Source organism: Lynx canadensis, chromosome B1 (assembly GCF_007474595.2).
Source record: "Lynx canadensis isolate LIC74 chromosome B1, mLynCan4.pri.v2, whole genome shotgun sequence".
NCBI classification, from domain to species: domain Eukaryota; kingdom Metazoa; phylum Chordata; class Mammalia; order Carnivora; family Felidae; genus Lynx; species Lynx canadensis.
The window spans coordinates 34,666,687-34,693,559 of NC_044306.2; the positions used below are offsets into that span (position 1 = coordinate 34,666,687).

Genomic DNA, 26,873 nt, shown 5'->3' on the forward strand with positions numbered 1-26,873 from the left:
TGGCAAAACTTCATTTTTTATGACCAAATTAATATTTCATTGTATATATATGTATATACACCACATCTTCTTTATTCACTCATCATTGATGTAAATCCATCAATTTGATTTATCATTTTAGTAAAGGACGCAAGTCATATAATAGCTCAATAGATTAAGAAAAATATCTGGCAGTAATCAAGACAATGCTATATTGATACACATAATAGATCAATGGAACAGAATACAGAGTCCAGGAATGGACCGTATAGATGGTCAATTGAATTTCAACAAAGGTGGTAAGACTATTCAATGGGGAAAGAAAGTTTTTCAATAAATGATGTTGGAACAACTGGATAAATGTATGAAGACAAACGAACTTGAACTCCTACTATCCTGGGACACACAAAACTGATATGAGTGGAGCTGGAAGCTTCCTTGGGTTCCCTTCTCTCCTACCCCCTACCCACCCCTTAAATCACTCTGTGAGCATTACAAAAGCAGGATCTAGACTTGTGTGGCTTTGAGAATACTGGACCCCACCACCCCCACCAACTTGGGCCCAGCAGAGCGCTGAGTGGGGACAACTGGTAGAGACTGACCCATGAGGGGACTCCCCTTCTTGGCCCACTGAGTTTCATATGGCAGTTAGTCACCAGCAGTTCTACATTCCAAGAGCTTTAAACAGTCTAACAGGGAAGGAAATCCAGAAGAAAGGCGGAAGTGGGTTTTTCCAGTTTAAGCAGGTGCTGTAAGGTTGAGATGAGAACATGAAAACCTGAAAGACGGATGATGGACCTGGAAGTACCCAAATGTGCAGAGTGGTGATTGGGGAGATGTGAAAGCCTACTGGCCATCTGAATTCCTAACCCACAAGTCATTGCCTCTGTGTCCATTCCAATCACCCATCTGCTTTATGCCAGGCAACTCCTATTGAGATACTAAGATCAAGCCTCTGACTGAGAAGCCTCACACTGGGACAGAGCTGCAAAGTGACTCTGGATAAGTGACATCCATGCACCTGGTCAATGAGGAGCAGAAGCTGAGAGTGAGCAGAAAATGGTAGAGGAAGGGAGGAAGTTCAGGGTTTATGGGGTCTAGAACAGGAAGGGCCTTGAATGCTGACCTTGAGCCTAATTTCCCTGCTCAGACCAGAAGGTGCAGCACCTCCAGTTGGCCCCACACTGACTGGGTAATACCAACTGGTGTGAAAGTAGGTGAGGCCAATGGGCTCCTGGCATTCACATAGAACCCACAGAGAACAGTGCATGGGGATAGAGGCAGCTCCTGACTGCCAGGTGCCTGATGGCTGAGTGGCTGGGACAAAGAACACTCCTTAAAGGCTTGGAGCAGTGGGGACTCAGAGCACACTGACAGCCTTGGACACCCAGGGAAAGGTGAGTCCAGATGCCATTGCGAACTCAGGAGGGTGGGGGGCAGGCCTCCACATTGGGGCGCCAGGACCGTTGTCTTCCTTGTTTTCAGTGTCCTGCTGCTGGTGAGCCCCCACCGTGGTTCCTGGCCCAGGAAGGTGGGCCTGGTGGCCAGGAGCTGGCAGGGGGAGTGGGGGACATGGTGTGGTGGCAGTGCTTGCCCCAGTCATCAGCAGCAAAGGCGAATCAGGGCAGGACCAATAGTGGGCAGACCCTGGGGAACAGCCTTCTGGGCAGCAGAACCTACCTGGACCCATAGAGAGAAGAACTAACACCGCCCCCCCCCCCCCCCCCCGCCCTGTATCCTGGTCCCAAGCAGGTCTGGCTGCCCCAGAATGAATTCCGGAATCCAGGAAGACTCCACTGTGTGAAAGGTGAAATAAAATGGACTCCCTTATGTCAAGGGGCTTTAAAATGGAGTTAGAAGGCCTTTCAGGAGATGCACCTCCTTATAATCCTTAGTAGGTAGAACCATGAATTTTTTAACTGGAGCAAATTGCAAAGATTCCAAGGATTCTGCAAGAACACCTACAACTTGTTATAGTAAAGGACTTTTGCTTATTGATAGCCCTAGGAACCAATTATGTTTAGCCAAGATTAGCTTTCTGGCACCAACACTGTAGCTGTGGCCCAAGGGTGCAAGATTCAGCCACTCCCTGCTAACAAAATCCAAAGGCAGAGAGACCGGGAGTGGTGAAACAAGAAAGGAATTTATTTCAGTGAGACCCAACACTAGGAAGGTAGTGACTAGTGTCCCCAAAACAGTCCCCAAAGTGCTTAAAATTCTGTAAAGAAAATGTGGGACAAAGGTTAGTGGATATGTTCATGTCTGTGGTAAAGGTCAAGTCCATCACTTTCTTGGAGTCAATCACATGGAGTCTTTATTGCTTGAGGGGTAGATTGGTTTTTGTCATGGGATGCTTAGCCAGTGGGGTCTTTTGCCTGAGTTAGAAGATAAGCTGGGGCAGAAAAAGATAAGCTGGAAAGAATTTAATCAATTAGAAAGTACAGACAGAGGTAAAAATGGAGTTAGTGGAAGTCCTTTCAACACAATAAAAATTCTTGTAGGCAACAAACACAACTTTTTCTGTTTGTCTTTAGAAACCCCTAATTTTTGCTCCCTAGTGGGACATTATTGGGTTGTTACCCAAATATGTGTACCCCGAATGGCAATTCTTTGATCCTAAATAAATTCTTTTGCTTAAATTATTGCTTCTTGACAATTTTAGGTTGACATTAGCAAGACTTGATGTGGCCTTTCTCTTCCTTTCCCTTTCCTTTCTTCTTTATGCCTCTGTTTTGTGAAAATTAATAAAGGGAAACCTCACTAAAATGGAGTCAGGAGGTTCAGCCAGAAAAACTCTCATGCCCTACCACTCCTCCTTAACTGCAGACTCAACAGGAAGAGACAGACCTTGAAGTGGATAGTAGTTCACTATTCCAGTAGGAGGATGGAAGGCAGCCCACCAGCCTAGCCAATGAGAGCCACAACTGATGGACAGCCACTATACTTTCAGCTCCCAGTTTACTCCAGTAGTCTTTGCATTTATAAGAACTTTCCCAACTTCCTGCTTTCCTCTATAAAAGAGCATTCTCCAACTTTGTTGGGGGAAGCTGCCTATGGTTTTACCCTGGCTTTCTTGTTCTGGATTGCAATTATCTGTTATCCTCAAATAAACCCAGCTTTTGCTGGTAAAATAGCTAATAGTTTTATATTTAAGGTTAACAGTTTAAATTCTAAAACATGCAAACTGTGTCTATTTTTCCAATCAATTTTTACAGAAAAGCAACTTTCCCACCTACTTTTGATTCAGTTCCCCTGAGTGGCCACTGTGAGCAATTTACCGATTTTTTTCCAGTCACTTCCATCCATAGGAATGCATACAGGGCTCACAAGGTAAACCACCAATAATCATACAGCAGGACCCAAGATCTATCTTAGTTTAGGAGGCTGGTGTGAAGCTCTTGTTTTGATTTTGATTTTGATTTTGATTTTGAGAATGCAACTGGTAAGGATGTGCATCCTGAAGACACTTATTATGGAAATATATGCATACTTGGAATTATTTTCCAAGTTAGTGGAAACTCCAGCCAATTACCCTTTTCAAGGTTACTTTTATGTTAAAAAAAAAAAAAAAGATAAACCCAAATCAAGGTTATAGAAATCATAAAATTGTAAATGTTTTCATTGAATAAATCAGCAAAAAATTCAGAAAAGCAGTAATATTTCAGAATTTATTTTTAAAATATCAGTTTATATTAGGTAGGGCCTGTGTTTACACTGCATGATGAATGGCTTATTTTAGTAAAGCTGTATTACTCCAGGATAAATGTAAGGATGACCTATGTAGACAAGGTCAAAAATCTGGATTTGATGGTTTGGGGAATGTAAGCCCAAACACGCCTGTTAGCCTCCCATAAGTCTTGCCTTTTTCTATGCATTTAAGATGCACTTCTTAAAGCTAATAACAAATTACATTAGCTGTTTTATGTCAGTACATTCATATTTATCTTCATTTTTTAAACAGTGGTATTTTATTGCGTGATAGAACCAAAGATTATTTTATTCTTCCCTTTTATGCATAGCTGCTTAGATTATACACTGGTTTTGGTTTTGCTAATTCCAACGTCATGATAGTAATTACACTTGTATTGATATGAAAAATGATTTTAGGATTTTGTTTTTATATCGGTAAATTCTTCTCCAAAAGAAAGTTGTTCCAGTTTTACACTCACATCACACATGCATAAGTGTAAGCATCCAGATCGAGGAAGCACCGAGAGCCCCCAACAAATTTAACCCAAGGGGGTCCACACCAAGACACATCATTAAAATGGCAAAAGTAGTGATAAAGAATTTTAAAAGCAGCAAAGGAAACAGTTACATACAAGGGAAACCCCATAGGGCTATCAGCTGATTTTTCAGCAGAAACTTTGCAGGCCAGAGGGAGTGGCATGATATTCAAAGTACTGAAAGGAAGAAAAGCCACAATCAAGAATACCCAGCAAGGTTATCCTTCAGAATAAAGGAGAGATAGGGTTTCCCAGACAAACAAAAGTTAAAGGAGTTCATCACCACTGAACCAACCTTACAAGAAATGTTAAAGGGACTTATTTGAGTGGAAACAAAAGTTCATAATCAGGAGTAAGAAAGCTATAAAAGGAAAAAAATTCATAGGTAAGTGCAAATATATAATGCAAGTAGTAGATTAATCACTTATAAAACTAATATGGAAGTTAAAGCACAAAAGCAGTAAATTCAATTATATCTACAAAAGTCAGTCAAGGGATCCACAAAATAAAAAGAAGTAAAGTGTGACATTATATACATAAAATATGATGGGGGAGTAATAAAATTTAGTGCTTTTAGAATGGGCTCAAACTTAAGTGACATCAATTAATATAGACTGCTATACATTATATATGAATCTAATCTAACCACAAACTCAAAACCTATAATAGATATGCAAAAATCGAGGAGAAAGGAATCCAAGCACAATAAAGGAAGCCATCAAACCACAAGGGAAGAGAGAAGAAAGAGAAGAAGAAAGGAACAGAAGAACTACAAAAGCAACCATAATACAAGTAACAAAATGGCAGTAAGTATATACCTCTCAATAATTACTTTAAGTGTGGATAGACTAAATGCTCCAATCAAAAGGCATAGAAGGACTGAAATGGATTAAAAAGCAAAACCCATCTATGTGCTGTCTCCAAGAGACTCACTTCAGACCTAAAGGCCCATGTGGATTGAAAGTGAAGGGTTGGAAAAATATTTGCCATGCAAATGAATGTGAAAAGAAAGCCAGGGTAGGGGCGCCTGGGTGGCTCGGTCGGTTAAGCGTCTGACTTCAGCTCAGGTCATGATCTCACGGTCTGTGAGTTCAAGCCTCACGTCGGGCTCTGTGCCGACAGCTCAGAGCTTGGAGCCTGTTTCAGATTCTGTGTCTCCCTCTCTCTCTGCCCCTCCCCTGTTCATGCTCTGTCTCTCTCTGTCTCAAAAATAAAATAAAATAAAATAAAATAAAATAAAATAAAATAAAATAAAATAAAATAATAAAATAAAACGTTAAAAAAAAAAAAAAGCCAGGGTAGCAGTACTTGCAACAGACAAAACAGACATTAAAACAAAGACTGTAATGAGACAAAGAAGGACACTACATAATGATAAAGGGAACAATCCAACAAAAAGTTGTAACAATTGTAAATATTTATGAACCCAATTTGGAAGCACCCAAATACGTGTAACTACCATTAACAGACATAAAGGAAGGAATTGACAGTAATACAATAATAGTAGGGAACTTTAACACCCTACTTACATCAGGGGATAGATCATCCAGGCAGAAAATCAACAAGAAACAGTAGCTTTGAATGACACATTGGACCGGGTGGACCTAACAGCTATATCAGAACATTTTGTCCCAAAACAGTGGAATACACATTCTTTTCAAGTACACATGGAACATTTTTCAGAATAGATCACGTTAAGCCACAGAATAACTCTCAATTTTAAAAAAAGGAATGCATAATTGTGCCTGATTCCTTTTACCCTTGTTACACTAAACTTTCATTCTTTGCTAGTCTAAGAGGTACAAAATGATGCACTACCGTTGTGGTTTTGATTCCTTGGTGCTAACAGAGGTTTACAAGGATCCATGAGATTTCTGGGAGAAGATGATCAAGATACCTTGATTAGGTGGCGGGGGAGTGGAATCCCAGTCGTTCACCTGAACTATGTCACCTGGGGCCAGTTACTGGCCACAGCTCTACCTGTAATGAGATGTCACCCATGTCCTGGGGCTGTTGGAAGGATTACATCAGTTGGGACCCAATGCTGAGCTCTTTCCTAACCCTGCGTCTTTACTCTGCATGTGCTAGAATGGTCCCACTTCTATTCTAGGTCTTTTCCTTCCAGCTCCCTCTCTCTATGACAGTAGGAATTGTGAGCTTCAGAGGCTCAGAAGCTCAGTTAGGCTGAATGGGCTCTGATATTGGAGCTGGACACAGTGGCCCTGCTCTGCTCCTTTCCAGCTTTGGGAGCCTGGTGTGGCCCTGCTTCTTCAAGTGTAGAATGGGGAGGAGAAGAAAGCCTGCAGGGCCCTTTGTTAACTGCTGAGGGCTGTGTGGGCACTTCTGTGAGGCTGTGTGGGAGTTCAAATCACATCCTCAGGGAGGTGTCAGTCACTATGATGTTGACAGGGTCACAGGACCACATGGTTTCCACCCCGGCAGTGGCTGCCACCTGCTTGTATTGGCCCCTTGGTATGGGCTCCCTGAGGTGGAGGCAGGAGCTTCTGAAAAGCTTCTGAGGGCTGCAGATGACTGGCCACCAATTATGGCAGCTTAAAAGTCTCACAGTCTGATGACAGTTAACTAGAGAACCAGGAAAGCAAGTGGTTTAATTCAGTCAGAGTTTGAAGCCCTGAGAACCAGAGGAGCCAATATGTAGAGTCTAGTTTAGATTGAAGGCCTAAGGACCAGAAGTTCCAAGAGCAGGAGAAGACGGACATCACAGCTTTAGCAGTCAGGACCTCGAAAGATTACATGATGCTCACCCACTTTGGGAGGGCAAACTGCTTCACTGAACCACCAATTCAAATGTCAGTTTTGTATGGAAACACCCTCACAGACACACACAGAAATAGTATTTAGCTGAATATCTGGACACACTGTGATCCAGTCAAGATGACACATAAAATTAACCATCAGAGTGTGGTTTTCTTTATATTGCGGTTGGTTGGATTTCTTAGACCTTTGGCTTTATAATTTATATCCAATTTGGAAAATTTTTGACCATTATTTCCTCAAATATTTTGCCCATTTTTTCTCTTTACTGGGTCTCCAATTGCATGTATGTTAAATCCTTGATACTATTTCAGAGCTAATATAGGATCTGTTCGTTTTTCCCTTATTTTTTCCCTTTGTTTCATTTTGGGTCTTCCTATTGCTCTGTCTACAAACTCACTGACATTATGCAGTATCTAATTTGCTGTTAATCCCGTTCAGTGTATCTTTAATTACAGACACTGTACTTTTTTAATATCTAGAAGTTTCATTGATGTTTTTAATACCAGCCATTTCCTCCTGATCGTATTCAGGAGATTTAATACACTGAAGAATATTAAAAGATTTAGATTAGCTGTTTTAAGTTCTTCATTTAAATTCCATTATTTCTCTTATTTTTCTTGATTGTTTCTATTGATTGAATTTTTCCTGTTTATGGAGATATTTTTTTGCCATTTTTGATGTCTGGTAATTTTTTATTAAATAGTAGACATTGTTAAATTTACTTTGTTGGGAATTGAACTTTGTAGTATTCATTTAAAGAGTGTTGCGTATTATTGTCATCAAAATTAAGAAAACTGAGTATCAGTTGGATCATCTGATACTGCCTTTTAAACTTTATGGCTTGGGATACAGTTACCTTACTTGGGCTAATTTTAACTACTAAGACTCTAATAATAAACTTCTGATAACCAGCTGGCATCCCTTTATGCAGTTCATCCATTCTGATGAATGGGAGCAAAAACAATTCCAAGACCTGGGCAAGCCTCAACCCTTGTCCAGCCTGCTGATTTCTTTTTTTTTTTTTTTTTTTTTTTAATTTTTTTTTTTCAACGTTTATTTATTTTTGGGACAGAGAGAGACAGAGCATGAACGGGGGAGGGGCAGAGAGAGAGGGAGACACAGAATCGGAAACAGGCTCCAGGCTCTGAGCCGTCGGCACAGAGCCCGACGCGGGGCTCGAACTCACGGACCGCGAGATCGTGACCTGGCTGAAGTCGGACGCTTAACCGACTGCGCCACCCAGGCGCCCCCAGCCTGCTGATTTCTGATGGTCTCTTCTCTGCCTGGGTGGGTCCCTGTCATGCATGCACAGATGAGCACACATCCAGACACTGGACATCTGCAGAACACTTTCTGTTCAGCATCTTCTCCAGCCCTCTGCACTGCATTCAGCCTCTTGGAACTCCTGCCTGTGTCTCCTCAACAGAAGTCACAGGGCTCCCTTTGGGTCCCCTCCCTGTGCTGCAGCCTGGAAACTTTCCTTAGGGATTGCAACAAGGCCATCCCTAGGCTCACCTTCTTTGTTTCCTAAGAGAAGGTGTTCTTATTAACCCGCCAAGCAGCTAACAAGCCCTTTACTCAGGGAAAGTCTGGGCCCTTGGGGAGGGAAACAAATGACCCATGTTTATCCTAGTCCTGGGAGCTCACAGTGTGGTGGAGGAGATGAGATCAAGGACCTAAATAACTAAAGGAAAATAGCATGGGGTCTCGTCATCCTCACCTTATCCCATCTCCAGAGAGGCTGCGATGGTGTTGGGGAATGTTATTCACCTGTATTTGGACTCTGACAGAGTTGTTGCAAGATCCCAGGTTATAATATTGCTGGCCTGGAGGATGTGATTTTAATTAAAGTCAACCTTGTGGCTAATGTTTATACCAGTCACAACATGTACTTACAAACAGCACTTAACATGTGCCAAGCTCTGTTTTTCTGCCTCCCTCTCTTATACATACACTGAACCATGAGCCCACGTCTACAGGTTGGCACAGTCGATCTCTGGCTACACCCTCGGTCTCCAGAAGCAGAGATAACCACAAACTAGAATGGCTTATCCTCTACTCTGCCCATTACTTTGACTTCTCTCTTGTCTGATCCTGTTCCTGTGGACTTTCCCCTCTATGTCCACTAGTGTCCCTACACCCGTGGCATTGTCACCTCTGCCTGGGCAACCCCTCCAAGCCCTTTTCACTGTTGTCAACCTTGTTATCTGTGTGTCTGCCTCAGCTCCCTGTGACCTGGATCTTTCGTAAGGAAAGGAAGGCCCATGTCATGTCACTGATGCTCCTTCTACAGTGTTGATCACCAGGCTCAAGACATGCCTTCCCCAGGTGAGTGGGTGGCTTGGGCTCTAATTCTCTGTACTGACACTGACATGATCTTGTCCTGTTGTAGAGTATATTTAATGTGGGTGGTGGGAAATATGACAGGTAGGTTGAGGATAGAAAAGAAGTCACTGAATATCATCCAGAGGAACTGCCCAGATCCATGAGCTCCAGGAGCCAGGTGTCAACTTTTCAGTGGGTGAGCCCTGATCACACTAGCACCATTACAGATATTTGTTTATAAAAATAAAATTGTTTGCTCTTTGGATGGGGGACGAGATGTGTGAACTCAGATGTGCCCTGAGGAGCATTTGGTACATGTCTTAGTGGTTAGGGTAAGTGTTTAGGTTGTATCAGCCTGAAAAGGAAAGTGGCAGGTGACACTGATGTGAGGGAAACAATTATGATAACACTGGCAGGGGATGAATTGAGTTCAGTAGCCCAGGTTTCCTAACCTGAGAGGTGGCAGAGGTCATTAACAAAGTCAAAGAGCACCTGGGTGGCTCTGTCAGCTGAGCATCCAACTTCAGCTCAGATCATGATCTCACAGTTTGTGGGCTGAAGCCCCCACATTGGGTTCTCTGCTGTCAGCATGGAGCCCACTTGTCTCCCTCTCTCTCTGCACCTCCTGCACTCACGCTCTCTCTCTCTCAAAAATAAACAAAAAAACAAAGTCAAAGAGTAAATTGGTAGAAAAGGGCTTAAGAATTAGGACTATGAATGTGATTTTGGAGACAGTAGTAGCATTTCATTGCCAGAAGACTGATTGAAGGTTTCAGGTCGAACAATGACAACAAATGGAAATGTACATGTTGAGAAAGGAAGAAAGATCACCAGAAATAGAAAATATGAACCAAATGTAAAGGACTGTTATATCCTCTTAATTTCTTAAAAATATATACAAATATTGTTACATTGTTTGTGTGGTTTATAACATGTATATAGGCAATTCCTAGAACAGCTACTGCAAAAAGAATGGGAAGCAGTAATGAATTGATCTATCTTGTAAGTCTCTTACTTTTTACACTAATATTATGCTATGAAATTCAGCAATGAAAAGGCATGAAGTATTAAAATACAGAACAACATGTATGAATTTCAAAATAATAATTTGGAGTGAAAGAAAACAGAGAGAAAGGAATACATCCTCTCTGATTCCACCTATGTGAAAATCTACAAACTTCAAACTATTCTATTGTGACAGAAAGTAGATCAATAGTTCCCTGGGTCCAAAAGGGTCAGGGCAGAAGGGAGGATTATCAACGGGCAAGAGGAAACTTTAGGGGTGATGACATGGTCATTAGGCTGATTGTGGTGGCATTTCACAGATGCATATGTCAAAATCTATCAAATTGTGTAATTTAATGATGTGCAGTTTATCATATGTCAATTATTCCTCAATAATCTCTTTTTAAGAGCCTGTCAATAGACTGAAAACAATTAAGGTCGTGTATTTTACTACCTATACCAATTGTATATTCATGATGGAAATATGTATAGTGGCACCTGGTTGGCTCAGTTGTAGAGCATGCAACTCTTAATCTCAGGGTCATGAGTTCAAGCCCCAACTGGGTATGGAGCCTACTTAAAATTAAAAAAAAAAAATAGAGATGATGAAAATATGTATAGATGAAAAGCCAATACACATACAAAATGGAATTCTAAAAAATAATTAACATCAAAGTATGCAGGGAAGGAGGAACATGGCGGGGGGGAAAGACTGGACAAACAAAACAAATGGTAACTTATACAGCTATTTCAACCATATTAATTTTTATGTTTACTATAAATCCCATAAACACTGCAATTCAAAAGTAGAAGAGGTTGGAGGAATGAGAGTGAGACCAACTACATAATGTCAATTAGAGATGCAATTTTTTTTAAGTTTTTATTTATTTTGAGAGAAAGAGTGAGCAGGGGAGGGGGAGAGAGAGAGGAGAGAGCAAGAATCCCAAGCAGGCTCTGTGAGTGCAGAGCCCAATGGGAGCTCAATTCAGGACTCGAATTCACTAACCGTGAGATCACAATCTGAGCTGAAGTTGGATGCTTAACCTTAACCAACTGAGCCACCCAGGCATCCCTAAAGACACAATCTAAAAGCATGACACAGATATATTGAAAATAGAAGGATGGAAGAAGATATACCATTCAAATAGTAGAGGTAAGAAATCTGCTGTGGCCATCTTAATGTCAGATGAAGTTGACTTCAAGACAAAGAATATCCTGAGAAAAAAAGAAGGAACTTTATTTGTCCTAATGGAAGGGGAGGCAGAGGGTGTGGACACTGAAGCCAAATGCGTGGGGAGATTCCCTGAATGGAGCCCATGGAAGTTTTCTACAGAGAGCTACTTTCTCCCTGAGGTAAAGTCATTTGCTGAGACTGAAAAGCAGTGAGGAGGTGCTGGAGGAGAAGAGTAAGTGTGAAATGGTTTTTACAAAGCAGGAGAGTAAGGGGTCTGGGGACTCAGTGGCTCCAGAGCAGCAACAGGCCCATGTGTGGTTGCTGCATGTGTGGTGGTGTTTTGTTTTTGTTTTGTTTTTAATTGAGAGATCATTGACACATGACATTATATTAGGTTCAGGTGTATGACATAATGATTTGATATTTGTGTATATTGTGAAATGATCGCCACAATAAGTCTAGTTATCATCCATCACCACACATAGTAACAATTTTTTTCTTGTGATGAGAACTTTTAAGGTCTACTCTCTTAGCAACTTTGAAATATGCAATATTGTATTATTAACTATAGTCACACTGCTGTACATTACACCATCAGGACTTATTTTATAACTGGAAGTTTATATCTTTTGACCATCTTCACCCATTTCATCCATCCCCCATGGCTACCACACTTCTGGCTACCACAAATCTGTTTGCTGTGTCTGTAAGTTTGTTTTGTTTTGTTTTTTAAGATTCCACATATAAGTGAGATCACATGGTGTTGGTCTTTCTCTGACTTATTTTGTTTATCATAATGCCCTCAAAGTCCAGCCATGTGATCACAAATGGCAGGATTTATATATATACATGATATGTATACAAGATAATATACGTACCTCAATTTCGTATTCATTCATCAGTGAATAAGCACTTAAGTTGCCTCCATGTCTTGGCTATTGTAAATAATGTTACAGCAAACATGGGTGTGCATATGTCTTTTCAACTTAGCATTTTCCTTTTCTTTGGAGAAATATCCAGAAGTGGGATTGCTGGATTATATGTTGCTTCTATTTTTAACTTTTAAAGGAAATTCCATACTGTTTTCCATAGTGACTGCACCAATTTACAGTCCCACCAGCAGTACACAAGGGTTTTCTTTTTTTCTCCACTTCCTTGCCAGTTCTTGTTATTTCTTGTTTTTTGTTTGTTTGTTTGTTTGTTTTTATAATAGCCATTCTAACAGGTGTAAGGTGATACCTTATTGTGGTTTTGATTTGCATTTCTATTAGTGATGTTGAGTATCTTTTCATGTCTCTGTTGGTCTCTGTCTTTGGAAAAATGGTGGTTCAGATGCTCTACTTTTTATTTTACTTTTTGAGAGGGAGAGAGGGCGTAAGTGAGCGAGGGTCAGAGATAAAGAGAGAGGGAGAGAGACAGAGGTAGAGAGGGAAAGAGAGAGAGAGAAGCGGGGCTCACCCAGGGCTTGTGTTTTACCCAAAGCAGGACTCTTGCTCACCCAATGTGGGGCTTATCTGTCTACTTTTTAATTGGATTGTTTGTATTTTTGCTATTGAGTTGTATGTGTTCTTTATATATTTTGGGTAATAACCCTATATCAGATATATGATTTGCAAGTATCTTTTCCCACTTGGTAGGTTGCCTTTTCATTTTCTTGATAGTTTCCTTTACTGTGAAGAAGCTTTTTAGTTTGATGTAGTCCCACTTATTTATTTTTGCTCTTGTTGCCTTTGCTTTTGGTGTCAGATTCAAAAACTAATCACCAAGACCTATGTCAAGGAGCTTACCACCTATGTTTTCTTTAGGAGTTTTATGACTTCAGGTATTATGTTCAAAGTCTTTAATCCACTTTGAGTTAATGTTTGTGTATGGTATGAGATAGTGATCAAGTTTCATTCTTTTGTATATGGCTGTCCAGTTTTCCCAATATTATTTATTAGAGACTGCCCTTTCTCCGTTGTATGTTCTTGGCTCCTTTGTAGTAAATTAATTGATCTTATATGTTTGGGTTTATTTCTGGGTTCTCTGTTCCATTCCATTGGTCCATGTTTTTATGCCATATCTGTTTTTATACCAATACCATACCATTTTGATTTCTATAGTTTTGCAAGAGTGAATTTTTTGTAATATTAACAAGACTAATTCATCAAGGAGTCATAATAATCATATATGTATATGTAACTCATACAGTTTCAAACTACATGAAGGAAAAATCTACAGAATGAAAGGGAGATTATAACACCCCTTTATAAGCAATTGATAGAATGATTACATGAAAACTCATTGAGTCATAAGAAATCTAAACATTATAAAGCATGTTGATTTAATTAACATTCATAGAGCACATTTGCAGTATCTACTTTAGATTCATTCTTTTCTAGTGAACATGGTACATTGGCTAAGATATACCACGTCCTGGGCTATAAAACAAGTCTAAATTAAATGTAAGCGCATGAAATCATACAAGCACCATTCTCTAACTCAATGAAACTAAAGTGGAAATGAGTAACAATATCTAAGAAGACCCCCAAAATTTGTATATCAAGCAACACACTTTTAAATTATCCATGATTCAAAGAAGAAAAGGAACTTTAAAAACTCCTCTCAATAAATGCCAATGAAAATATAACACATCAAAATATGTCAGATGCTGTGAAAACCAGCAATCAGATTAAAATGTATAGCTTTCAGTGCCTTTATTAAAGGGACAGAGTGTTGGGGCAACAGAGTATGATTACTAATGGTTTCTTTTGGGTGTTAAAGAATATTCCAGAATTGATTCTAGTGATGGTTGTGTAACTCTCTAGATATAACAATTGAAATGTATACTTTAAATGAGTGATTTATATAAAGAATCATAATTATTAATTGTGTGAATTATATCTCACTAAACCTGTTAAGAAGAAAGGAAGAAATATATAAAATCTGTGACCTCAAGATCAGCATTAATCAGCCATAGAGATAAATATAAATATAAACCAAGTGAAGTAACAAGCATAGAAATCAGTGAAATAGAATATTCTGACACTGATTACCAGGAGTTGGTGCAGACTCCACAGGTTAAGGGCTTGGTCCCACATGACCATCCCCACTTCAGACATCAATCACAAGCAGTGGGCTCCCACGTGATCCACACTTTTGTCTGACTTGGCTGTAAATTGGGGGTTCCCATGACCCTCTCCTCAGATTCAATAATTTACCATAACAGCTTAAATAACTCTGGGAAACATGTTTATCGATTTATTATAAAGGATACAAATGAGTAGACAGATAAAGTACATTGGGTGAGGTCCAGAAGAGTCCAGAGTGCAGGAGCTTCTGTCCCTGTGGAGTTGATATGTACCACCCTCATAGCACATGGATGTGTTCACCAACCTGGAAGCTCTCTGAACCCCATACTCTTGGGATTTTATGGAGGCTTACTCACACAGTGCACTGTCAATTATTATCTCAATCTCTACCCCTCTCACTTTCCCCAGAGAATGGGGGTGAGAGGCTGAAAGTTTCAAACTTCTAATCATGGCTTGGTCTTTCAGTGACCAGCTTTCACCCAGAAGCTGTCCTGGAGCCCACCTAGAGTGGCCTCATCAGAAAAAAAGACACTCCTATCGCCCCCATCACTGAGGAAGTCATAAAAGTTCCAGGATCTCTGTTTCAGGAACTAGGGGTAGAGACTATACACACACACACACAACCACATGCTTCCATTATGCCACAGATACAAACAATAAAAAATACTACTGACAAAATGGAAAGTTGGTTTTCTGAAAGATCATCAAAAGTAATAAACTTCTAACTAGACTAACAAAGGAAAAAAGAACACAAAATTCCAGTATCAGGAATTAATGATTAATGTCACAACAAATTCTGCATCCATTAAAATGATATCAAGGGGATCTAGGGCACCTGGCTGGTTCAGTTGGTGAAATGTGCAACTCTTGATCTTGGGGTGGTGAATTTGACCCCCATATTGGGCATAGAGATTACTTAAAAATAAAATCTTAAAAAGGGGGGTCTTACAAAGAAATTCATGCCAATAAATGAGACAACTTGGATAAAGTGTATAAATTCTTTGAAAAATACTACTTAGCAAAATGGACACAAAATGAAAATATAATCTGAATTATCTTGTACCTAGTTATGAATTGGGATTCATTATTTAAAAACTTACCACAAAGAAAACTGTAGGCCTGGGCTGTTTCACTGGTAAATTCTATAAATATTTATGGAAGAAGTAACACTAATCTTACACAAATTCTTTCAGAAAATATAGGAGTTCTTCAGTGGTTTATGAAGCCAGCACAGCCCTAATGCCAAAACCTGACAAAACATTTCAAAAGAAGAAATATACTAATTAATATCCCTCCTGAAATTAGATGCAAACATCCTGAACCAAAGTGAACTAAATTCAGCAATATTTAAATAAGATAACATGTCAGCCAACTGGGGTTAATCGCAGGAATAAGTGTTGGATTAACATTTGAAAAATTAATCAGTGTTTTTCACTATATTAACAGTATAAGAGGAAAAATTATATGAATAGATGAAAGGATGCAGAAAAAGCATTTAACAACATTGAATCCCCCGTTCATGCTAAATGCTCCTATTATGTTAGGACATCTGATAAAGACCATTTTCTCATGCAGTCATATGGCAGATTAGGATAAGATGGAGCATGAGGCAATTTTCTGAAATAATGCTTATGTACCATGACCTCATAGGGCATTTGGGCTACACACACGATTGCATTTTTCAAAGCTCTTTGAGTGGTGCCCTTAAGAACTGGGCATTTCTCTCTTTGTAAGTTTTACCATGAAGAAAACTATCAACAAATATTGAACCCTAGTTATTGAAATATATGATGAAGTATTAAGAGAAATGTACTGATATCTACAACTGAGTTTCATTAGCTGAATGGGCAGAGGGATGGATATGGAAAGAAATATGGAGTAAAGCAGATTTGGCAAAATCTTGGTTATAGAATCTAGGTGGCAAATATATGGGAGTTCATTATATGTCTTTAAACTCTACTGAATTCTTGAAAATGTTCATAATAAAATACTGAGGGAAAGAGTCTGAGGAGGAGAACCGGGAAAGACAGGAGGGAAGAGCATTATGGGAGAGGAGAAAGGAGACCCCGCATTCCATGGACTCAGAGGAGGCTCAGCCTGGAACAGGGAGGACATGAGGGGCACACGGGAGCTTAGATGTCACCAAATGCTTGGCAGGCTTTATGTGGGAGAGGTCTGCATTTTACCTTGTTTAGATACAGTCGATTGAACTGGGCTCAAAATAAGCTGTTGTTTTTTTTTTAACTTTTTCTTTTCTTTTCCTTCCTTTCTTTCTTTCTTTCTTTCTTTCTTTCTTTCTTTTTCTTTCTTTCTCTCATTTAATTTAACTTTCTAATTTAAAACACTCTCATGTTAAAGGAAAGTTCCAAGACCCTGACCCAATTTCCTGTGTTGCTATTTTCTCTTTTTCTGTATGACTCTTTGGTATTTTATGAGACACTGGCAAGCTCCTTTGGGGTGAGCTTGTCAGGTTAAAGTCAGAAGTTCGTTACTTAACATGTGATCCCATATCCCATATCCCAAATAAATATATTTGTTTGTTTGTTTGTTTTTAAGTAGGCTCCATGCTCAGTGTGGGGCTTGAACTCATGACCCTGAGATCAAGGGTCACATGCTCTACTGACTGAGCCCACTAGGTTCCCCTCTATGTCCTGATTTTTAAAAAGTGTGCTCATAATATAACCCTTAAATGTAAATATGTGTGTGTGTGTGTGTGTTGTGTGTGTGTGTGTGCAAGAGAGAGAAAGAGGAAATGAATTCACACATAAGGTCAAATAAAACAAAAGGAACAAAATAATGTTGTCTCTAATTGAGGACATCACATGTGGTTTCATATTCTTATAAAAACTTTCCTTGCCCATGTTTTCTGGAATAAATACATTTTATTGTATTACAAGAGAAAAAAATACTGGAAAAATTTTTCTGGTGTGAAGTTAACTTGTTAGCACCGAAGGCCAAGGGACAAACATGAATACAAAAGAAAGAGAGTATAGAGCAGGAGGAAAGGTCCCAGTCTGTTTGCTTTTTTTGGCTGGGGTGGAGAGAATGTGAGAAGCATCCCAAGAGGGAGGAGAGTCTGGCTGCCACTCATGCCTGTCTTTACCTTGTCCCCACAGGCCCTAACTTCCTCAGCCATTCTGCAGGGCAAGACAGAGTTCACCAGCAATTAGCTGCCCCACAGAGACGAGAGCCCAGCCCCTGGGAGGGGTTGTGTCCAGCAGGTACTTTGGAAGACTGATTTCCAAGCCTTACCCTGCCCTTGTCTTCATGTCCCTCTGGTCTTCTGTTGCCTGCAGGTCCTGGTCCTTTATTTCCCTGGTGTTTATTGGATGTCTCCTGTGTGCCAGGCACTGTGTTAGTGGAAGACATGGGGCCCCTGCTTTCTGGAACTCTCCTTCTGGGGTGGCATCCAGACAGACAGAAGAATGTGTCAGTTAAGACATACTAGGAACCCCAAGAATAATTGGGTGACGGATGGGACAGAGACTAGGAACCCCAAGGATAATTGGGTGATGGATGGGACAGAGACAGATGGGAATGGTGACTTTGATACAGAGCCACTGTCTCTGGTGCAGGGAGCCAGGGAGAGGTCCTAAGAGGGCCCCCAGGAACTATTGCCCCTGAGTGCAGGGACTGGGCTTCTTTGAGCAAAGCTGGAGGGCAGCTGGGGTGAGTGGAGGGTGAAGAAGTCAGAAGGACAGGTAGAGGCAGATGACATATCCTGGACACCATGTAGGGAGCATGGGTTTTATTTTTTGAGTGAAATATTAAAGAAAGTAAAACATCTGAATGTTTTATATGGATTACATATTGAAATGATACTATGTTGGTTATTTTAGGTTAAAAAATATATTGTTCAAATTAATTTGACCTCTCTCTTTGTACTCTTTTAGAGTGGTAACTATGAATTCGAATTTAATGTGTAGCCTATAATGTACTTGTGTTGGCAGTGCTGGTCTAATGTACATGGTAGATGGAGGATCAAAAAGACCATGGTCAAGTGCAGGAGAGTTGCTTGTTCAGATTCCACTGGCGACCAAAAGCTGAGTGCCCAACCAGCACTGCCAGCCTCCGGGAATCCTGTGGGGATTCATTCACCAGCTTCCCCTCCTTCCCGGACCCATGCATCAGAAGAGAAGAGAGATTGTAACACATGCACACAAGGAGTGGGTTTTACCAATTGTTCGAATACTCCCTTTTCTGCATGCCCTGCAAATATGTCACTCAGGCACAGAACCTGTGGGCCCCATGCCCAGAGGTGGATGCAAGATGGTGATTGCATGGCAGTCATGGCCAACCTGAAACCTGGATTCCAACTGGGTCTCCATCATGCCCTGTTATACAGTGATGCATTAGGTCCATAAAATACAATAAAAACAGAAATTACTTTTATAACGCATGCCTCCTGGTAGGGAAATCTTCTAGAACATCAGCTGGACAGAGCTCATCATTGGAGCTGTATAGGTGCAGCTAGGCCTGGCCAAGTGGAAAAGTGCTAGGTTTGAGCCATGAGGTGGGCCTGGGCCTGGGCCAGGCCCCACTTAGCCCCATGCCTTGTGCTCGGGGCTCTCTCTGCCTTCACAGCCCAGGGCCCTGTGCCTCTCCAGTAGGGCTGGGCTTGGGGAAGCCACCCAAGGGCTCGTTTCCAGCTGGAGCCCCATCTCTTGCTACCGCTCCTGTGATCTAACAGATTCTTCACCCCAATCCTGATGTAATAAATAATGAAGAGTCGTACTTTTTATACATCTGTTAGTGACAGGTGAGTGGTGGCTGTCCTTTGTGTGCCCCATGTATGTTGCTGCAGAAAATGGCTCCCTCAAATTACTTGGTCAACTGAGTCAAGCTGAGTGGAAGAGGGTTTGAGTGGTGATGAAGGATTGAGGGTCGTGAGGGAAACATATCACCAAATATTTATCCCTTGTCTCTAGATGAGACGGTTAAATCCATGCAGCAGGACCACAGGCATGGAGTGTCCATGCAAACCTGGTTACTCTTCTTGGAAAAGATTCTCCTGAGTTCTGTCAGAAGTGCCTCACTAGGTGAGATGTGGGGGCCTCGGGGGCTCTTAACCCACAGAAGACCCGAGTTTCCTTGTACCCCTTTCTCCATCCTGGTTTCATGCAGCCCTGCCATCCCCTCAGCACCTCCCTGTTCCCTGAGCCTGCAGTGGTCCCTGTCTGTCCATTTTTTTTTTTTTTTTTGCATGGCCCCACACTGCCCCCAGCACTGGCACCTTCCCACACCTCCTCAGCACCTTTTCCTCCTGGCCAGTTGAGTTTTCCACTGGGCACAGTAGACCGCTTCTTAGGGCACTTGATGATTTATTTCTTTTTGAAATATGAAGCAAAAAATTGAATAGAGTATGACCTGGTTTATGTTCATCTTTATTTCAATTCAATCATAAGATTCATTTTTAATACTTCATTATTCAAGAGAAGGCCGACAAGGACAAACGTGGCCACAGCCTACAAAGTCATAGTAGGACTAAGCTTGTAGCTCCCAAAGTTTCCTCATCCCAGGCCCCCTTCCCTCTTTAAGATGCGTCTCTTCCCCACTTTTTGGATTCAGGGGCAAAGTGTAATTGTTCTTCTCTGACACTGCATTTCTGGCTGTGATTGTAGGAACAGTCAACGGGTGGGGGACAAGAAATTCCTGCACTAAGACTGACTGGAGGATGGGGTTCAGCTTGGGAACAAAGGGGCTTCTGATCCCTGACCTGGAGAGATTCCCCTTCACAGGGGCCCCCCTACAGCCCAGGGAAGCTCCATGTAGGTCTTGAAAGGAAGCCCAGCTCCTGAAGGTGCAACTCTGAACACTTAACAGGGCCCTAGGGATTGAAGCGCGCAGGCCCAGATCCCTCCCCACCCAAACAGGGGGAGTGAGGGGACCTGGCCCTCCAGGCTGTTCTTCCCCCACTCTCTTGTCAGGGACACTGGGCCCCTGGAGCTTGCTCCCCCTTCCTCCTCAGCTTTCCAGCCTTCCCTTGCGGATCCCCTCCCTGTGCCTGTACCCAGGTGCCCGATGGGATGGTCCAGGACAGTCCCTGCACCCTCAGGAGCAACCTCAAGTGTGTCAATCAAGAGTCCAGTACCTGGCCCGTGGGGAGCCAGTGACCACTGGCCTGAGGCTGCCCACCACCCTGTCTCAGGTTCACGCTCACCTTAGCTCCCCGACCACATCCAGGATGGCAAGCTGGTTCCTCAGGTCTTCAGGGCCCCCAGCTGGGACAGAGAGGTAGTCAGTATCTTGAATGAGTGGCAAGAGTCAGGAGGAAAGGGTCGGGGGCTTATACAGCTTTGGTCAGAGCAGAAACCAACAGAGATTTTGTGTTTATTTTCACTTCATCCCTCCCCCCCTTTTCTCTCCCCTCCCTAAGCGTTCACCAGAGTTGGAATGCCCCTCCCTGTCACCAGGTCCCAGGGGCTCCTTGTTCAGTGTCTGAGGCCCCAGCCCATACCATGTCCTCCTACCATCCTTGTGGAGAGAGATGAGGCAGAGAGGGCCCTCCCCTCTGCTAAGGTGAATGCCCCCTGTCTTCTAGGCTGTGAAGTGGACCCCAAGTGCACAGACAGAGTGAGTTAGTTTCTCCAGGACCCGTTGGCATGAGACTGTCAGGATCTGCTTGCTGCCCACAATAAGGTCCTGGGTGGATGCAGGCCTCATCTGTCCTGCACTGACCCTGGCTCTCTAAAGTGGCCTGGGGGCTCTGGCTGGCTGTATGAGGGCACCTGGCCCATTGGGACCAGCCCCCAGGCCAGTTGGCCATGCTGAGCCATGTCCTTCCTCGTGCTTGTGAAACACCTTCACCCTACAGCCCTGCACTCTGGAGCATGGAAGGTGTCAGGCAGGGGTGCTGAGCGTCCCTTAGCACAGGTTCAGAGTGTGGTGTCAGCTCTGTGCATAGGTGCCGGTGCAGTCCTGGGACCTCCCTCTCACGATCCATGTAGTTTCCCTCCTTTGAGGACCTGTTGCTCCCACAGGCTGTCCTACCCTCTGACTCTTACGACATTCTGCTTTCTCACTCCATAACCCATCTATCCTCCCAGATGGGCAATCAGCCCTGCCTTAGGGCAGGATTATCTGTTGACCTTGACTCCCCCAGGGCCTCCTGCTCAGGTGAGGCCCAGGCAGTGTGGCCTGATTTTCTGCTGATGGGATGCCCATAAGGAATGCAGAACAGCAGGCTCACCAGTAGGGGGAGCTCATTAGGTTCCACTCCTGGGTCTAGGCTTGACTGCACATCATCTGTCCTTTCTGAAATGTGTCCCAACTCACTGTCTCTGTGGCTTTCACCCAACCTAGGCTGAAACTCATCTCTGATGACTTTGCAAACTTGTGTTCTTTAATTCCTGGAACCTACTCATGCGGCAGAGGGACCTCCAGGACAATGAGATCCCTGCGGCCAGGGCTCTTACTTTAGGCCATGCAGGGTACCTTGTATGAAATGCTGGTGACCTGGCTCAACAAAACCAGGCAGGATGTTTCAATCAACACCCTACTGCAGAGAATCCAGGACTGCCTGGTAGGCCCCAGAAAGTGCATCTATGAAGAAGGCGGGACAGGCTCTGCCGTGTCCTGAGTGGAAAGACTTTTTAAGAATCTGAGCTTCCCTTTTTGCCTTTTCTACTTGAAGGGGAAGTATAAGTGGACACCAACCTGGAAGAAAGAGCAGATACTTGATGAATACTTGAAGAAATTGTAATTCAAAACCATATAGCTCTTCACAAGAGACTCTTTTTAAAATGTTTATTTATTTTTGAGACAGAGAGAGAGAAAGCAGGCTAGTGCATGTGCACCAGCAGGGGAAGAGCAGAGAGTAAGAGAGAGAGAATCCCAAGCAGGCTCTGCACCATCAGCACAGAGCCCAGCACAAAGCCCAACTTGGGGCTCTAACCCACGGGCTGTGAGATCATGATCTGAGTCGAAATTAAGAGTTGGATGCTTAACCAACTGGACCACCCAAGAGTCCCCACAAGAGACTCTTAATGATAGAGAACAAACTAAGGGTTGATGGAGGGGAGGTGAGTGGAAGATAGGCTATATGGATGATGGGTACTAAGGAATGCACTTGTTGTGATGAGCACTGGGTGTTGTATGGAAGTGATGAATTATTGAATTCTACTTCTGAAACCAATATTGTACTGTATGCTAACTAAAATTTAAATTAAAACAAACAAACCATACAGCTCTTGGAATATTCTAGAACTTTTTCAATGTGCTTGGAATAATTTTTATGAAATGTTGAGTGTGATAAGTGAACTGTGGTAATGTGTACAGTAAGATTCTATGTGGATTATAGTTATAGGCATACCTTATTCTACCATGTTTCCCTTTATTGCACTTAAAAGATATTTCATTTTTTACAAACTGAAGTTTTGTGGCAACCCTGAGTTGAGCAAGTCTATTGGTACCAGTTTTTCAACAGCATTTTCTGACTTTGTATCTCTGTGTCACATTTTGATAACTCTTGCAATACTTAAAACCTTTTCATTATTACTAATTTTGTTATAGTGATCTATGATCAGTAATGTTTGATGTTATTACTGTAATTATTTTGGGGTGCCACGAATTGCACTCATATAAGATTGTGAACTCAATTAGTAAATGGTGTGTGTCTTCTGACTGGTCCACCAGCTAGCCATTCCCCAATCTGTCTTCCTCTCCTTGAACTTCCATATTCCCTGACTTACAGCATTATTGAAATTAAGCCAATTAATAACCCCAAAATGACCTCTAAGTGTTGAAGTGAAAGTGTCAGTCACATGTCTCTCACTTTAAATCAAAAGCTAGAAATGATTAAGCTTAGTGAGGAAGGCACGTCGAAAGCTGAGATAGACCAAAAGCTGGGCCTCTCGCACCGAGCAGTTAGCCAGGTTGTGAATGCAAAGGAAAAGTTCTTGAAGGAAATTAAAAGTGCTTTCCGGTGAACACACGAATGATAAGACAGCAAAGCAGCCCTGTTGCTGTTACTGAGAAAATGTGGGTGGTCTGCGTAGAAGATCAAACCAGCCACAACATTCTGTTAAACCAAAGCCTAATCCAGCACACCCTGACTCTCTTCAATTCCGTGAAGGCTGAGAGAGGTGAGGAAGCTGCAGGAGAAAAGTCTGAGGCTGGCAGAGGTTGGTTGACGAGGTCTGAGGACAGAAGCTATCTCCGTGACATCAAGGTGCAAGGCGAAGCAGCAGGAGCTGATGTGGAAGCTGCCGCAGGTTCTCCAGAAGATCCGGCTCAGATAATTCATGAGGATGGTGACACTGAACAACAGGTTTACAACGTAGTGAAGCAGCCTCTGTTGGAAGAAGATGCCACCTAGGACTTTCACAGCTACAGAGGCAAAGTCAATGCCTGGCTTCAAAGCTTCAGAGGACAGGCAGCTGGTGACTTCAAGTGAAGCCAGTGCTCATTTACTATTCTGGAAGGCCGAGGGCCCATAAGGATGATGCTAAATCCATCCACTCTGCCTGTGCTCTGTACATGGAACAACAAAGCCTGAATGACCACACTTCTGCTCACTGAGTGTTGTAAGTCCACTGCTCGCTGACAGTGCACGGGTCACCCATGAGCGCTGATGGAGATGGACGACGAGGTGAACGTGGTCTTTGTGCTTGCTCACACAGCATCCATTCTGCAGCCCATGGGTCAAGGAGTCATTTCAACTTTCAAGTCTTATTATTTAAGAAATGCATGTTGTAAGGCTATGGCTGCCGCAGACAGGGATTCCTCTGATGGATCTGGGCAAAGTAAATTGAAACCTTCTGGAAAGGAGTCACCATTGTAGGTGCCATTAAGATCATTCGTGACTCACGGGAAGAGGTCAAAATAGCAACATGAACAGAAGTTTGGAAGAATTCGATCGCAGCCCCCATGGAGGACCGTGAGGGCTTCCGGACTGTGGTGGCGGAGGTGTCTGTGGGTGTGTGTCGGGGGGAACGGCGAGAGAGCCGGGACTGGAAGAGGAGCCTGGATATGGCACTGAATTGCCGCCGTCTCGTGAGCAGACTTGAACGGATGAGGAGTTACTCCTTCTGGATGAGCAAAGACTATGGTTTCTTGAGGTGGGAGCTACTCCTGGTGGAGATGCTGTGAAGATGCTTGAAATGACAACAGAGAGGTCAGAACATGACATAAACTCAGTCGATAGAGCAGCGGCAGGGTTGGAGAGGCTTGACTCCAATTTTGAAAGAAGTTTTGTTGTGAGTAAAGTGCTATGAAACAGCATCGCGGGCTGCAGGGAAATCGGAAGACTCGATCAACACGGCAAATTTCATTGTATTATTTTCAGGAATTGCCGCAGCCACCCCGACCTTCAGCAACCACCGCCCTGATCAGTCGGCAGCCACCGACATAGGGTCAAGACCCTCCACCGGCAAAAAGATTATGACTCGCTGGAAGCGTGGATGATGGTTAGCATTTTTTAGCAATAAGGTATTTTTTAATGAATACATCGTTTTGGACATAATGCTATTGCACATTTCAATACACTACAGTATAGTGTAGACATAACTTTGGATGCACTGGGAAACCAAATAATTCGACTCGCTTTATTGTGATCGTCACTTTATCAGGGTGGTCTGGAAGCGAACCTGCAGTATCTCCAAGGAATGCCCGCTCAAGTTTGCATGTGCGCTGCAAGTTGTTTTAGGGTGGCATTCTTTTCAATTCGTGGCACTTTGTCCTCCTAACAGCGTTGCACGTTTTACTTGCATTTATTATATTGTAAGATGCAGTCATGTCGGATGTGTGCATTTATGTGTAACTATTAAGGCTACAAGATGTGTATCTTCCGTTTTTATATTTTTGTATAGATTTATATGAGCATAAAGAACCTTTTGAAATGTACTCATTAGTTGGATTGCCCAAGTCACCTGAATGGGAGGAGGCCACCATGAAATGAGGAGGAATACAAAGGGGGAAGATGAAAAAGCCCACTTCTAGGGATGGCACTGGTGGGTTCGGTGCTCCCTCATACCCAGTTAGCGCTTTCCAGGATTAGACAACCAGAAACTTCTAAAGTGCCCACTCTTTTCAACATGATACTTTTGTGGCTGTATGAGTATTTATGTTATTGCTAGGCAGATGTGTCCAAGTAAGGAGAGTGAGGGGAAGTGGTATCCACGTGTAGCCCTGTGTTTGGGTGCTCCCAAACACACTGAGGGCAGTCAGGCGTGGGCCTCCTCACCTATGGATGGGGTGGGGGCAGGGGATGTGTTAGATCTGAGTGGCAAATAGGTTCTATGTCATGTGTCACTGCACATCACAGGAGTAACCCTTCAGCCCCATTTTCCTTCTCCAGTCCTTCCAGCATATCTATATTCCAGTCGTGGCGGGATAATGTTATAGAGGTCATGCTCGGGGCTCTTGTTTTTTTCCATTTCAAAGGTCTGTGTGTCCCCAGACTGGTATGGCTGGACCCAAACTGGAATCGCCTGAACGTCTGGGTACTTTCAGGGTCTCGGTGTTCTAGTAGAGTTCTGTGGGGGCACAACCCTCACGGCCTTGCTGTTTGTCTCTCTCCCACTTCCTTCCAGAGGCCCCGCCCTGTCCCTTCCCTTTCCTGGAAGACATGAGTGTTTCCTGCCTCTGCTGTCCCTTCTGTGTGGGGCACTGTATCTTCAGGAGGAGCCAGGAATCTTTGTCAGTCAAGGTTCAGCTCACCTGTCCCTTTCCCAAGAGGACTTGAGCGCCCATCCAAAGGATTAGCCTCATCAGTGTTTGTCATGCTTACTCATTTAAGGTAAGCTGTGTCAGAGGACGAAGCCGATCCAGTCCAAATGGCACTTGGCGCTCAATAGGCACTTGATACGTGTTTCATTAGTGATTGGTGTTCTTTCGTGCTTCTCTCCAGTGGAAGGTGCCACCTTTGAAGAGGTTGTTGGACAATATCAAACAATACAAGGAAGGCCATTAGGTACAAAATACTCATGTATTTATGAATTCATGACCAAATTAAATATGAAACCTTATATAAAAAGAGGTGTGTGTGTTTTTTCTCCCCCACCCTCCCAGTCTCCACTAAAGCAGCTTTGAGTGACACAAGTACAGGGGTGTGTTCTTGTGACTTGCCCTTCCTGTCTCCCGGGGGGGACTGGAATTAAGCCCCTCCTCCCTCCCTTCCCCCTGGGAGGACACTAGCCCTGGTCTGGCTCCCCCAAGCCTCCCCAGGTGGCATCTCTGGCTTGCCCCTGGGCCTGCTGGGTTCCCACAGAGCAGCTAGGAAGAGGCAGCGGGTCCCTGAGGGGTGAGCCCACCCTGGTTGCTGGGGTGGTCCTGTGGCTCCTCTGCTGTGGGCTTCCTGCACCTCCTGGGCCACCC

General features: G+C 42.9%; 1 long non-coding RNA gene across 2 annotated transcripts; it reads left to right on the plus strand.

Annotated features, from left to right (window-relative positions):
* The first annotated feature begins 4,971 nt into the window (after nucleotides 1-4,971).
* LOC115511907 lies at nucleotides 4,972-26,599 on the plus strand. 2 transcript variants are annotated; one of them, XR_003968233.1, is made up of 3 exons: nucleotides 4,972-5,011; nucleotides 9,208-9,311; nucleotides 26,090-26,599. It is a non-coding gene; the product is annotated as an uncharacterized LOC115511907 (long non-coding RNA). The 2 variants fall into 2 exon arrangements; XR_004343511.1 differs by lacking the exon at nucleotides 26,090-26,599 and adding an exon at nucleotides 17,675-18,373.
* The last annotated feature ends 274 nt before the right edge of the window (nucleotides 26,600-26,873 follow it).